The 12,555-nt window shown below is 41.4% G+C and overlaps 1 long non-coding RNA gene across 1 annotated transcript; it reads left to right on the forward strand.

Annotated features, from left to right (window-relative positions):
• Nucleotides 1-635: 635 nt before the first annotated feature.
• LOC137224710 (uncharacterized) lies at nt 636-12,217 on the forward strand. Its single transcript, XR_010943464.1, has 4 exons — nt 636-1,196; nt 6,427-6,532; nt 8,738-8,818; nt 11,413-12,217. It is a non-coding gene; the product is annotated as an uncharacterized lncRNA (long non-coding RNA).
• Nucleotides 12,218-12,555: the final 338 nt, after the last annotated feature.

A 12,555-nucleotide genomic window follows, 5' to 3' on the forward strand; every position in this document is an offset into this window, starting at 1 on the left:
ACCTCCTAATTGATCCCTCCCCTCACTTTTCCCTTTGGTAACCAAAAGTTTGATTTCTATGTCTGTGGAGCAAATCTTTCTAAAGCACTGCTAAGACACTCAGTTTGACCCCATTCCTCCATAGGAAAGTATTCAAACATGCCATCTTTAGACTTTCCAGAGCTCTCAGGTTTGGTCAAACCGGTTTGTGCTCCATTTCTTGAAAGATGGTGCAATTTTCTCCTTCCCTGTGATCGCTCACACAGTAAACGGGCCTCTGCTGCCCGCTTCCAAAATTACACTCATCCCTCAAGATTCTCTTCCAGCCCCACCTTTTCCAGTTAGTCTTTCCTCCCTGATGTTTTTGTTGGAATGTCTTTCTGTGCAAGTTATTGGGAAATCAATGACATATCACCTTGCCATACATCCTCTAGTATTTTGGAAACATTATTTACATTTTAAATCATTTGACTTTTCAAAATCACGGGCTTTGGCACCAAGTAGTTTTGGCCTTGACTGAAAGCTCTGTCAACAGTGGAAACTCGCATAAGTTATTAACCTGGCAATCTCCCTTGACTCCAAAATGAAAGGGTAATAGTAATACCCACCTTACGTAGTATTGTGAGGATTAAGTTAACGTCTATAAACTCCTATTACAGGGTATGGCAGATAAATATTATGTTACTTCTCTTGTTTTCTCTTTCCTCCAACTACGGCTCAAAACTAGCTAACATTTATTAAATGCTTATCACGTGTCATGTACTATTCTAAGCATTTTGCACACATTAATTTAATTACAGCCGTCCTATGTATTACTATTCTCCCTATTTTATGGATGGAGAAACTAAGGTACAGAGAGGTTAAGAAACTTGCCCAAAGACTAAGCTGGGAGCATTAATTCACACGCAGACTGTAGACTTTTTGAGACAAAGACCCATCTTTACACCAGATTTCTTTCTGTCTTTCACAGGGCCAAGCATGATGTCTTATATATAGTCGGTATTCAATAAACGTTGATTTCCTTCCAAGAGGCAAAGGCAATTAAGCTAGTGTCGCAATAGGCAGGGGGCTAGAAATGCACGTGGTCAAAGCAGCAGCTGCTTCCAGGAAGCAAGCGGTAAGTAACAGTGCAGCTGAGACGGAGCTAGGATGCGAGTTTCTGGCAACTGAGGAATGCGGCTGCTGCAGGAAGTCAGAGGGAAGCCAGCTGGGGGGAGGTAAGAAAGAGGAGAACCTGAGCGGGGGAGGCCAGCAATGGTGGAAACTTGTACCAACTAAGCCGGAACTCCTCTGCCAGCGATCCTCCAGGCCCAGAGGAGACAGTAAATCTTACTCCTCCTACGGTTATACCGCTGCAGCATCTTTAAAAACACTTAGCCCCAGACTAATGGGCCCTTTCCTGCTGCCCTTCTTACCTAAGCCAGCAACCTCAGAGCTTTCTGGGATTGCTATTAAAAACACCCAGATCCCAGGAATCGCTCTCCACCAACACAACTGTCACTCACGCCAAGCATGGGACATATGGCCGAGCATCTGGGAGGGGGCAGATCGGCCAGGAGTGCTGGCGGGCGGCACAGGCTTTCATTAGAATGGATGTGTCACAGTAAATCATTTTGTAAATGTTCCCTCCCTTCTCTCTGCATAGCGAAACATAAAGGAAGACGAATTACCCACAGCTCCATAATGCTGTTGGAATATGCCAAAGCTTGTGCCTGAGACACTTACTGACATTGCCTTAAATATCTTTTTAATATCTTGGCCAGGTCAGGCATACCAATGGCATGACAGAGCTTGCAAATCAATGCCCCAGCTGTTTTGGTTTTTTAATAAAACTGGATGTGATCTCTTTTAAATGATCGCCTTCCATCCCCTAGTTTTCTACGGAGTTTTCAGAGAGCGGCACTGTGGGCAGCCTTGAAGTCAGGACTTGGCTCTGAAAGGAGAGTTGTTCCTTTGGGGTGGGAGTGGGGGTAGAAATGAAACATTTGCGAGGTTACCGTCGTCATCTTTTCCTAGTCCCCGGCCTCACAAATCTGGTGGCAGACGTAATTCACAAAACCAACGTGTGGCTCGCTGCTGTTTTAAAACATGGATTTACCAAAATGTTGCCGAAGAATCTAAAGGTTTCAACTTCTAAAAGTCACGTTGGGCTCTCCATCTGGGATCAGTCCAAGTGATTTATTCATCATTTTATGAGAGATCTTTTCCCAGGGAAATTCTCTGTATCTGATTATCAACATAATGGAAACTGAAAGAGCCCCTACCAAGAATTCAACCTATGCCTATGCCTTGCCCCTGGAAAAAAATGGAATATGTAAAACTGTCATCAACAGGAACCATCTTGACTGCAGGACATCCACGGTCCCCAGTTACGACAGGAATTCCTCATGCAAATAGGGAGGTGGTCCTGTCTAATTTGAGGTTCCAGTAGGAGGAAAAATCCAATGTAAGTGCTTATAAATCAGAGTTTTATAATGATATTAGTTGACGGATACTTACGTGGGTCATAAATGTGACACCACGATAAATAGTCTAGTTGCTTTGAGGATGTATTTGAAGGACTCTTTTACTGACTTTGAGATATTACAGTACCTCCATCAGGAAAGTCTCATCTGTTTTTGCAGTTTATTGCTTTTACTTTCTATAGTTTGTACAAAATGTCTAAGCTTTGTTTCTTCCAATATTTTGCCTGGGCTACATTAGTGGAAGTCTGTGTTTTCCCTGGGCCTTCAGAACCACAAGCCAAATTAAGACAAATGGGGAGCTGGAGCCTCAGCTGGGCCCCCGGAGAGGCCTCCTCCCACTGCCTTCCTTCCCCTGACTTTTCATAAACCAACTTCGAAGCAACTAAAATTCCCCCCCCCCCTTTTTCTGACCACAGGCAAAGTTCTGTCTCCTCGGTTCTCTGAAAGTTATCCATTCCTGAATTTTACCCTTAACCACAGTGGAGGAAAGGGAATAACTGAGGTCAGGAAATATGGAAAGAATGTTAACAATTTACCACTAAAATATACATTAAGAATATTTTCAGCAAGTATAATCTCCACGTTGAACTTCTAAATCTAGAATTCTCCTGTCATTATGACCATCTTCACATTTACGTGTGCCCCTTTCAGCTTCAATTCAGTCCTTCCTGAATGAACCCTTTGTAAAAGGTAGGGCTGAGTAAAAATAGACAAATAAGGTCTCCAAGTTTCCCTCCCTATCCAACATTTGGCTTCACTGATTATAAATGTTAAAGCGGTTAGGTTAAAATACTCGTCTTTCACACGAGCCAGTGCATGAATATCACCAGAGATTTGAATAGACATAAAAATAGAAGCAAAAGTACACTCACAGGTAGTGCCTTCAATTGAATAAGTTCCGTTGATAGAAATCCAAAGTCATAAATACTTTTGCTTTAAGATTGTCACAGAATGTTAGCATGAGACAGAGACTTAGAGATCCTTTTATTCCATCCCTCACTTTATACAGGACACCAGTACCAATAATCATCACTGCCAGTGTATATGGGTTATCTCATTTAATCCTAACAACCCTAGGATGCGTCATCCCCATTTTGCAGATGGGAAACCGAGGCAGAGAGAGGCAAAGTAACTTGCTCAAGTTGAAGTGGCAGAGGTAGGATTCAAACTCAGGCACTCAGGTTCCTAATTCAAACACTGGGTTAGGGAACCTCCAGGGATTTGAACCCTTGTCTCCAACAGCTGGCCTCTTTGCCCTGCCCTGGGGCAAGTGGATGGCTGTGACCAGCCTGGCTTTATCCTCTCCTTCCTGTGCCATGTCTCTCCCTCACACTGATCTCAGGTTGGCCTGGAATGGCTGTCATGATCCAAGATGAATCCGTCTTTGTCCCAAGAGCTGTAGCCAAGGCCTCCCCAGACACGCATGCTGGGCTGCATCTGTCGCTAATGGGATTTCCAGATTTCTGTGTCTTGATGAGTCCCCACTTGGCAGCCTTGCATATCCATGAATCTAATGTGTGCAGTCATGCTCTTCAGCTGTTCCAGTCTGGCAAAAAAGTGATGATGTCTGTGGTCAGGTTAACTCTGAAGGCAGACTCACTGTAGAAGAAATGACCCCCTTAGCGGGGTTAGGTTTCTGAGTCCATCTTTGCAGGGCTGAAGCTACCTTAAGAAGGCAATAAGTCATATGGTAATAATGCCTCTGGACACATCCAGCACTCATCTTCCTTAGATCCTGAGCACTTTATATATTATTTCCATGTACGTGAACTCTCCTTAGAGGTATTTTTTCCCTCTTTCCCCCTTTTTTTCTTAAGTGACGTATTGTAACTTGAAGGCCTCTCTCTTGTTCCGCTTTGTTTTCTCTGTATATTACCTACCGTAGGGCATTAAACTTGGAAAACCAACCAATGATTATTAAATGCAAAAAAGAACAGCCTGTACCAAAGCCCTATTGTCTCATTGACCTGTGTCATGGACTTCGGCATTTCTTGGCTGTCCACACCCATTCTATACCCCAACATACCCACTTTCCTTTTGGAGAATTCTCTCCCCCTCACGGTGTGACATCTTAGTGATCAATAAGTCCAAGGGCCCATTTCTCACTCTGGAAGCTGTAGGGGGAAGTCCCGATCTCATAGGGTTGTCATGTGCATTTACTGAGTTAATTCATCTGAAACATGTAGCAACTGCTCAGTCGTATTAGCTCGTCTACTTGCTATTATTGTTCTTCATCTTGTTCTAGTTTGCCTTCCCATTTTTGTTATTATTATTAGATTACTATCCTCCTATGGCAGCTGGGACAATGACATTTGGTCTGAACTTTGCCACTCACTCTTTCCCCTGGAATGTTGAATGTTGTATGGTGGACACGGGACAGAAGATGTGGTTGGATTTTCTTTTTTAATTGTGAAATATAACGACACGTAGGGAACAGTGCATAAAACTACATGAAAGATTTATAAATAATTGAAAGCGAGAACCAATGTCAAGATTGTCAGCCTCCTAAGCCTTCCTGTGTGTCCCTCACCAATCGAAACCCTCTCGCTCATTCAGGGATAGCTTCACGGGTATGCGACCTGTGCAGTGGCCCCGGGCTCCATGCTCAGAAGTGTCCCAGGCTTCGTTTCATGCTTTGCAGTCGCCATCTCGAAATTCCTAATAACCTTTCACCAAGCAGTCATGCATTTTCATGTTGCGCTGGGCCCTGCAAATTAGGTAGCTGGTCCTGTCTTCACTTCTTGAGGTAACCATTATCCTGACTTTTATGAAGATGATTTTCCTGCTTTTCTTTATAATTTCATCAGCTATGTGTGCATCTGGAGTTCTTCATCCCAGTGGTATTCTCTGACATACTCTTTCTGCTACAAAGTCTACCAATCCTATGATTCCTGTCTCATAGCCTTCAGAGATGCCCTGTCTGTTACCTTCCAACATTCTCCCAATACATTTTATTTTGCTTAGGTTTGCCAGTGTCGATTTCTGTTGCTTGCAATCAAAGAAACACTACCGGTACAGTCTGTTACTAAAAGACCCTTGATTGAGAAAAAGACAGTATATAGTAGTTCTTCTTTGTTTTGTTTCCTTCTGCCCATACCCCGAAGCCTGATGGGTATTCTATCGATTGGAGATTTATTTAAGAAACTGACTACCATCTAACCTGACAAATTCTTGTTCTCTAGCAGAAGAAATTGAAACTCGAAGTTGTGAAGGCAGTTACTATATTTAGAAAAATATCTTCAGGACAGGCCACAAAGCCCAAAGGACCTGCCAATGACACTCTTTTCTTTTCAGAAAAGTTGCTTTGGGCTGCTCATGGATTACCACTTTGTGCAGAACTCCTCCCCATGAGATGTAGTTGCGGTAGGGCCCCCAGTCCCCAGCTGCACATATATTCTTGTCCCCCTAATTTCAGTGATTGGTGCAGGGATAGGGGTATGTGACCCAAAACGAACCACTAATAATCCTCCCTAGTAGTCTTCTGCTTGAACCATCAAGGAGGATGATCTCTGGCCTTTGGGGACCCTGGAATGATATTAAGCTAGGGCTGCCGAGGTGTGGGGAAAAAGCAGCAGAGACCGAGGCCAACACATTAAAGGCAGTAAGCAGAAGCCATGAGGTACCCAGGGAGTTGATATTATAGTTGATGGTGGAATAAAAGCAGAGGCAGAGAAATCCTGGCTACCAGACTGCTTTGAGCCTCTTGGGGGACTGTGGTGTCTTGAGGAACATTTTAGTGCTCCATGAAGCTTGGCTTCATCACAGTCAAGATGGTTCCCTCTGCTTCCCTGTTTCCCTGTGTGTCCTAAAACAAACATCCAACACCTGTCTCAGCCTCTCGCATCAGAATTGGCGCCTGAAATGAAACATAGTTACAAACACTTGGTGATTTCACTTGAGACCCTAAAAAAACCCTCTGCAGACTCACTGTGCTTAACCAACATTGGTTCTTACTAACTGTGGGTCTTCCTTATGCTCTCAGTGCCTGCAGCTCAGGGGTGAGTGAAACAGGGCAAGGCCAACATGGAAATGGTAACCCAACGAAGGGGACCAGCAGGAACTCCCTGCAACATTGGAATACTGACCTGGTGAGTCCTGAATTCTTTTTTCTTCATCTCCACTCCCTCTACTCTATTTAAGGCTGCTAGAACCCTTGGCCTGGATTGAGGCTGGCCTCCCTGCTTGCAATCTTGTTTCCCTCAACTCCATTCTCCACAGAGCAGCCAAAGCAAACGTTATAAAAGTAATATTTTATAATTGCTCTCTGGATATGACTCCAAACTCTTAGTATGCACTTGAGATTGTTTATGGTCTTGGCCCTTGCTTACTGCTCCAGCCGTGTTCTCACCACCTCCCCCCTACCTCCATCCCATCGCTCACACACTCTGCTCCAGAGCCAACCCCTCTTCCCTGAACTCACTCTTTTGCCTTCTCACCTTTTACATGAGTTTCCTCAGCCCCTCCCCTTGCTGTCTCCTACTCTTCCTTAAGGGTTTAGTTTAAATGTCTTTTCCTCCAAGAGATTTTTTTGTGAGCCCCAAAGACTGAGGTTCTCAATCAGACACTGTAGACCTCTTTATTTTATTTTTAAAATTTATTTTATTTAAGTAGAGTTGATTTACAATGTTGGGTTAGTTTCCATACAGCAAAGTTTTATAAATATATATATACACACACATACATATACATATATACCCATATATATGTATTCTTTTTCATATCCTTTTCCATTATGGTTTATCATAGGATATTGAATATAGTTCCCTGTGCTATACAGTAGGACCTTGTTGTTTATCCATTCTATATATAATAGTTTGCATCTGCTAATCCAAACTTCCCAAGCCATCCCTCCCCCATGCCCTCTCCCCCTTGGCAACCACAAGTCTGTTCTCTATGTCTGTGAGTCTGTTTTGTAGATAAGTTCATTTGCGTCATATTTAAGATTCCACATATAAGTGATATCATATGATATTTGTCTTTCTCTTTCTGATTTATCTCACTTAGTATGATAATTTCTAGGTCCATCCATGTTGCTGTAAATGGCATTATTTCATTCTTTTTTAGGGTTGAGTAATATTCCATTGTATATATGTAACACATCTTCTTTAACCATTCATCTGTTGATAAACACGTTTCCATATCTTGGCTATTGTAAATAGTGCTGCTATGAACATAAGGGTGTCACTGATGTGTATGAAATGGATGACTAATTAAAGAACCTGCTGTATAAAAAAATTAATTAAATTAAATTTAAAAAATTAAAAAATAAATAAATTAATTAAATGACAAAAACAACCTCCCCCCGAAAACATAACGGTGCATGTATCTTTTCAAATTAGAGTTTTGTCCAGATATATGCCCAGGAGTGGGATTGCTGGATCACATAGCAACTCTATTTTTATTCTTTTGAGGAACCTCCATACTGTTTTCCATAGTGGCTGTACCAATTTACATTCCCACCAACAGTGTAGTAGTGTTCCCTTTTTAGAGCTTTTTATTTTAAACTATAGAGTTTAAAGAACTGTAGAGTTCCTTATTTTAAATTGAATGACTCTTTAATTTGTCTGTTTCTGACTTGACTGTAAATTCCTTGAGGGTGACAAGCACATTGTTGGTGCACAAACAATGTATGTATGAGATTAGAAGAAACAATGGAACTCTACCACTTCTGTAGCCAGAGCTCACAGCTATGGGCTAAGGGAGATCAGAAAATTGGACTAGAATCTCGGTCAAAATATGGGCCAGGGCCCCAATCACTAGTCAAACAAGACTGCTATGAACCATGAATTACTTGGGAAACTACCACCTTAATCAGGTTTGTCTGAGGCAATCTAGCAAATCCATCCATTTTCTTTCCTTGCATATTTTAACTAGAAGAAATTAATAGTCCTTCCCTTCCTGTCAATATTTACATGTCAGACAAATTGCCTATTTCATCATTTCTTAAACAAACAAGCAAAAACTAACCCAAATCACAGACAAGCTAGGATGCTTGGTGAGTTGTATTAGATGTATTATAATCTTGGCTTGAGAGTCCATTAATTGGAATCAGACTTGTGGAAGGACAAAGTGCAAATAGTTAAGCAGATTCCTTAAATTTTGCTAAAACAGGTGTAAAAATAAGAAAACCAGAAATCACCTTCATCCTGGCCAACGTGGGAAGCCTGGATAAGTAGATGACAGTATATTTTGAACCATAAAGGAATGTTGGTTTGTCTTCTTTTCCTTTTGAAAAGACTTCCTTTATTTAGGAAACCCTAACCCTAACCATAACTGTAACCCTAATATATCAGGAGACCCTGATATCAGCAAGCAGAATCCTTCAAGGCAACATCTGTGGTTGAAAGAGCACTGAACTGATGATAGGATTCTGGGTAAGTCACCTGACTTCTTGGACCCTCAGTTTCTTCATCTGTGAAACAGGAATAACGATAACAACTGAGCCTTCCCTGCCTGCTGAGAGATGCCACAAGAGAGAGTGTTTTAGAAACAGCTTTGTAAAGTCCAAAGCCCTCTGTAAACACAGGGTGTGGCATTAACTCTGTCTAGCATGGTCTACAGGAAACAAAGCCAGGGAAACCGAGTCCATGAGCATCAGATTTGGAAGATGTGTTTCTGAGCAGAAGTCATGAGATCAAACTTTACGATACAAATAAGCAGTAGGAAAGCACAGGAATCACATTTTCTTTGATCAAATTAATTATCGTGAGTAAATTCTCCCTCATCAATTGTGCTAAAATGGTTTTTGGTTTCTCAGGCAGCTTTTTACAATGTCATGTTGTGTTTAATGGTCATCACTAAATTGTTCATCAATTTAAATCAATAAGCTGGCAAAATAGTTGCAGGAACTGAGGTTTCCCTTTCTCTTCAGCACAGAGAGGAGACATGGAAGGATTGTTTAAGAATGTATTTCTATGTGGGTCTCAAGTAAAGGTGGCCATTGGTACCAGTAAGGACTGGACTCAGGATAATCACAGGCATGCACATAGCTACATCCCTTTACCATAGCAGACATCAACAATCAATCACAGGCCCTCAAGCCTGGAGTTGGCCTCAGAACCCTTCCCAACATAATGGTAACTTGATCAGATAAGGGCAAAATCCATTTGTCATGCCTGGTCTAGGCACTGATCTGAGGCATGACTCTTCAAAATTGTGCTGTTAAGCAGCTATTAGGTGATGCCCCAATGTCCTACTGAGAAAATAAACTAGCAACTTACAGACTTGTGACTTATTCTTTCATTTTCAGAACACTTATTAATTCAAAGCAAAGCAAACAGTGTAGTAGAGTGAAACCAAAACGCCTGGGTTGTAATCTCATAGAAGGTTCTCTCTCTTCTTCCAGCCACACAGGATATTTGATCCTTCTAATGCCATTAACTGTTGGCTTCAAACAACTGTGAAGAAGAAGAAGAAACCTGACACTTAGTCAGATGGTGTTTATACAGATGTAGCTTCTTCCTTAGCATTTTTGGTTAGGAGGAGCTCAGTGAGCTGGGGGCTGAATCTCAGGAATGTGTAAATAAAGTGACATTGACACAGACCTTTAGGAACATTTGCAAGCTCCATTCTAACCCCACTTAGAGCAGAGGGTCTTAATCTTTATTGGGTATGAGCTCCTTTGGCAGTCTGGTGAAGTTTATGAACCCTTCTCAGAATATTGTCTTTAAAGATGACAGTAAAAGAAAACATATTAGGTTATAAAGGAATCTGATTATATTGAAATAAATTATTGGAATATTTTTTAAAAATCTGTGATATAGTAATAATAGATGTGCTTCTTGACTAAGCATTAAATAACAAGATCTAACTGCAGGTCAAATACCTATTATAATTTTGGGGTAAAGATGAGTGCAAATATCTGGGATAACTGTAATGTTCTATAGATTATCTGTGATTCTTACTGGTGACCAAGTCACAGGTACTGACTGAATAATACTACTGCGGTTCGTGAGCACATTTAAAACAGGAAAATTGCTAAATTTCAGAAAGGGATTAGTAAAAATAAAGGCAGAATTTTTTCCTGCATCCAGCTAGTTCATGAACCCTCTGAATTATGTCCTGGGACCCCAGTTACAAACCTCAGACTTAGACAAACTTGGGCATAAGGGTCTCTGACTAACAGGGCAACACCCCTTACCTCTAGTTTCTCATTTGGGGAATATCTTATGCAAAAGAAAATGGTCCTCTATGGATTGCTTTGCTTTGGTGTGAGACCACCATTCTCTTCTCTACTTTCAGAGCTTTTCCCTTGAGGGTGGTACCCAGCTTAAACACATTCTCTGCCATAAAAACTGCATAACCATTCTAGACGTGAGGAAATGGGAACATAAGTAGGTTAAGTGACCAGACCTCCAGAACCAAACAGCGGGAAAGACCATCAAACACCACAGCCTCTGATTTCTAGACTTGGGAGAAAGCTCTGTTACTTACGGTCATTTTCTATCCCTGGCAAGTTAAAGGGTTAAGAAGGCCAGAAGCTCTCACTAGATCTGACTTGAACCAGAGGTCCAGGAAAGGAATCTCAAGTATAATCAGGGACTCCTCGTCTAGGGGGGTCGATTTGATACAGCACCTTACCTAGAACTTTTCTGCAGGGGAGTCGCTAAAGAACTAGATGATCTAGTATTGGTGGGAAATCTTTAACATGATATCATTGAAGCATTGTTAGTGATACAGACTTCTGTTTTGTGGTTGGTTTTACATTGGATCAAATGAAATCTATTGATGTGTGGGTGGAAGTGGGAGATGGGTGAGAGGAACTATTTTAGAAAATACTGCTCTTGGGTACGATAGCCTCTGACACAACATTATAATTGTTTTAATTGAGGTATAGTTGATTTACAACGTTGTGTTAGTTTCAGGTGTACAGCACAGTGATTCAGCCATATATATGTTAAATATATATTAAAATAAATAAGTTGATTAATGATTTATTTTAATGACATTTTCACTTCTTCATTTGTAGGCGATCACAAAAGGGCTCCCCAGAATTATTTAATACTAGAAAAATAACCCTGAGAGAGAATCAAATTAACCACCCCACCCTCTTCTAACAACGTGGAAGCTTGCAAACGGGTCAATGGCTCCTCGTACACTGACTCACTTTGGTTCTCTCACTTGGGCTTTATTTATGGTGAGAGCTGCAAAGCTGAGCTTCTGGGGCATCTCGGTCTCCCCTGGATTTAGGTGAGTGTCCAGAGTGCAGGAATGTGGGAGTGAAAGGCATGAACAAAGAAGACTTTGTGAGCACTCCTCTGAAGAACTTTGTCCTTCTATTCGATTGCTTTTTCCTCCACTGAAAAAAAATTACCCAAATAATACATGCTCAGGTAAAAATGTAAATAATACAGAAGTGAATTTAATAAGAGGTGAAAGTCCCTCTTTCTTTGTCATCCTCCAATCCGACTCCTTTCCCCAGAAGTTGAATATCTTTCCAGAACTTTTTTTCTGTGTTTATATATGTATATGCATATAAACGCACAGAATGTAAATAAATTCAAATGAAGTGTTTATTTCTTTACAAAAATGGGAACATATTATACATATCCTTCTATGACTTACTTTTTTTTTTTTTTTTTTTTTTGGCGGTACACGGGCCTCTCACTGTTGTGGCCTCTCCCGCTGCGGAGCACAGGCTCCGGACGTGCAGACTCAGCGGCCATGGCTCACGGGCCCAGCCGCTCCGCGGCATGTGGGATCCTCCCGGACCGGGGCACAAAGCCGTGTCCCCTGCATCGGCAGGCGGACTCTCAACCACTGCGCCACCAGGGAAGCCCCTATGACTTACTTTTTTAATCTTATTTTCTCTATGACTTACTTTTTTACTTAATATTTCTTAGATATCTGTTTGTACATATAGATCTATCTTATTCCTTTTAATGTCTACATACTGTTCCGTAATACAGACGGATGCACCATATATGTTTAACCATTTCCCTGTGCATGGACATTCAAGTTGTTTGCAGGTTGGGTTTTTTTAGTTGGTTTTGTTGCTATCAGAAACAGTACTCCAATATTATATCTTCTTTAAGCTGCAAAAACTCACCCCTCAATGTGATTTTTCTCTCTTCCTGCAGGGATAAGAGTGGAGGTGGGGAGAACAGAAAAA

This window comes from Pseudorca crassidens, chromosome 5 (assembly GCF_039906515.1).
Source record: "Pseudorca crassidens isolate mPseCra1 chromosome 5, mPseCra1.hap1, whole genome shotgun sequence".
In the NCBI taxonomy this organism is placed as follows: Eukaryota; Metazoa; Chordata; class Mammalia; order Artiodactyla; family Delphinidae; genus Pseudorca; species Pseudorca crassidens.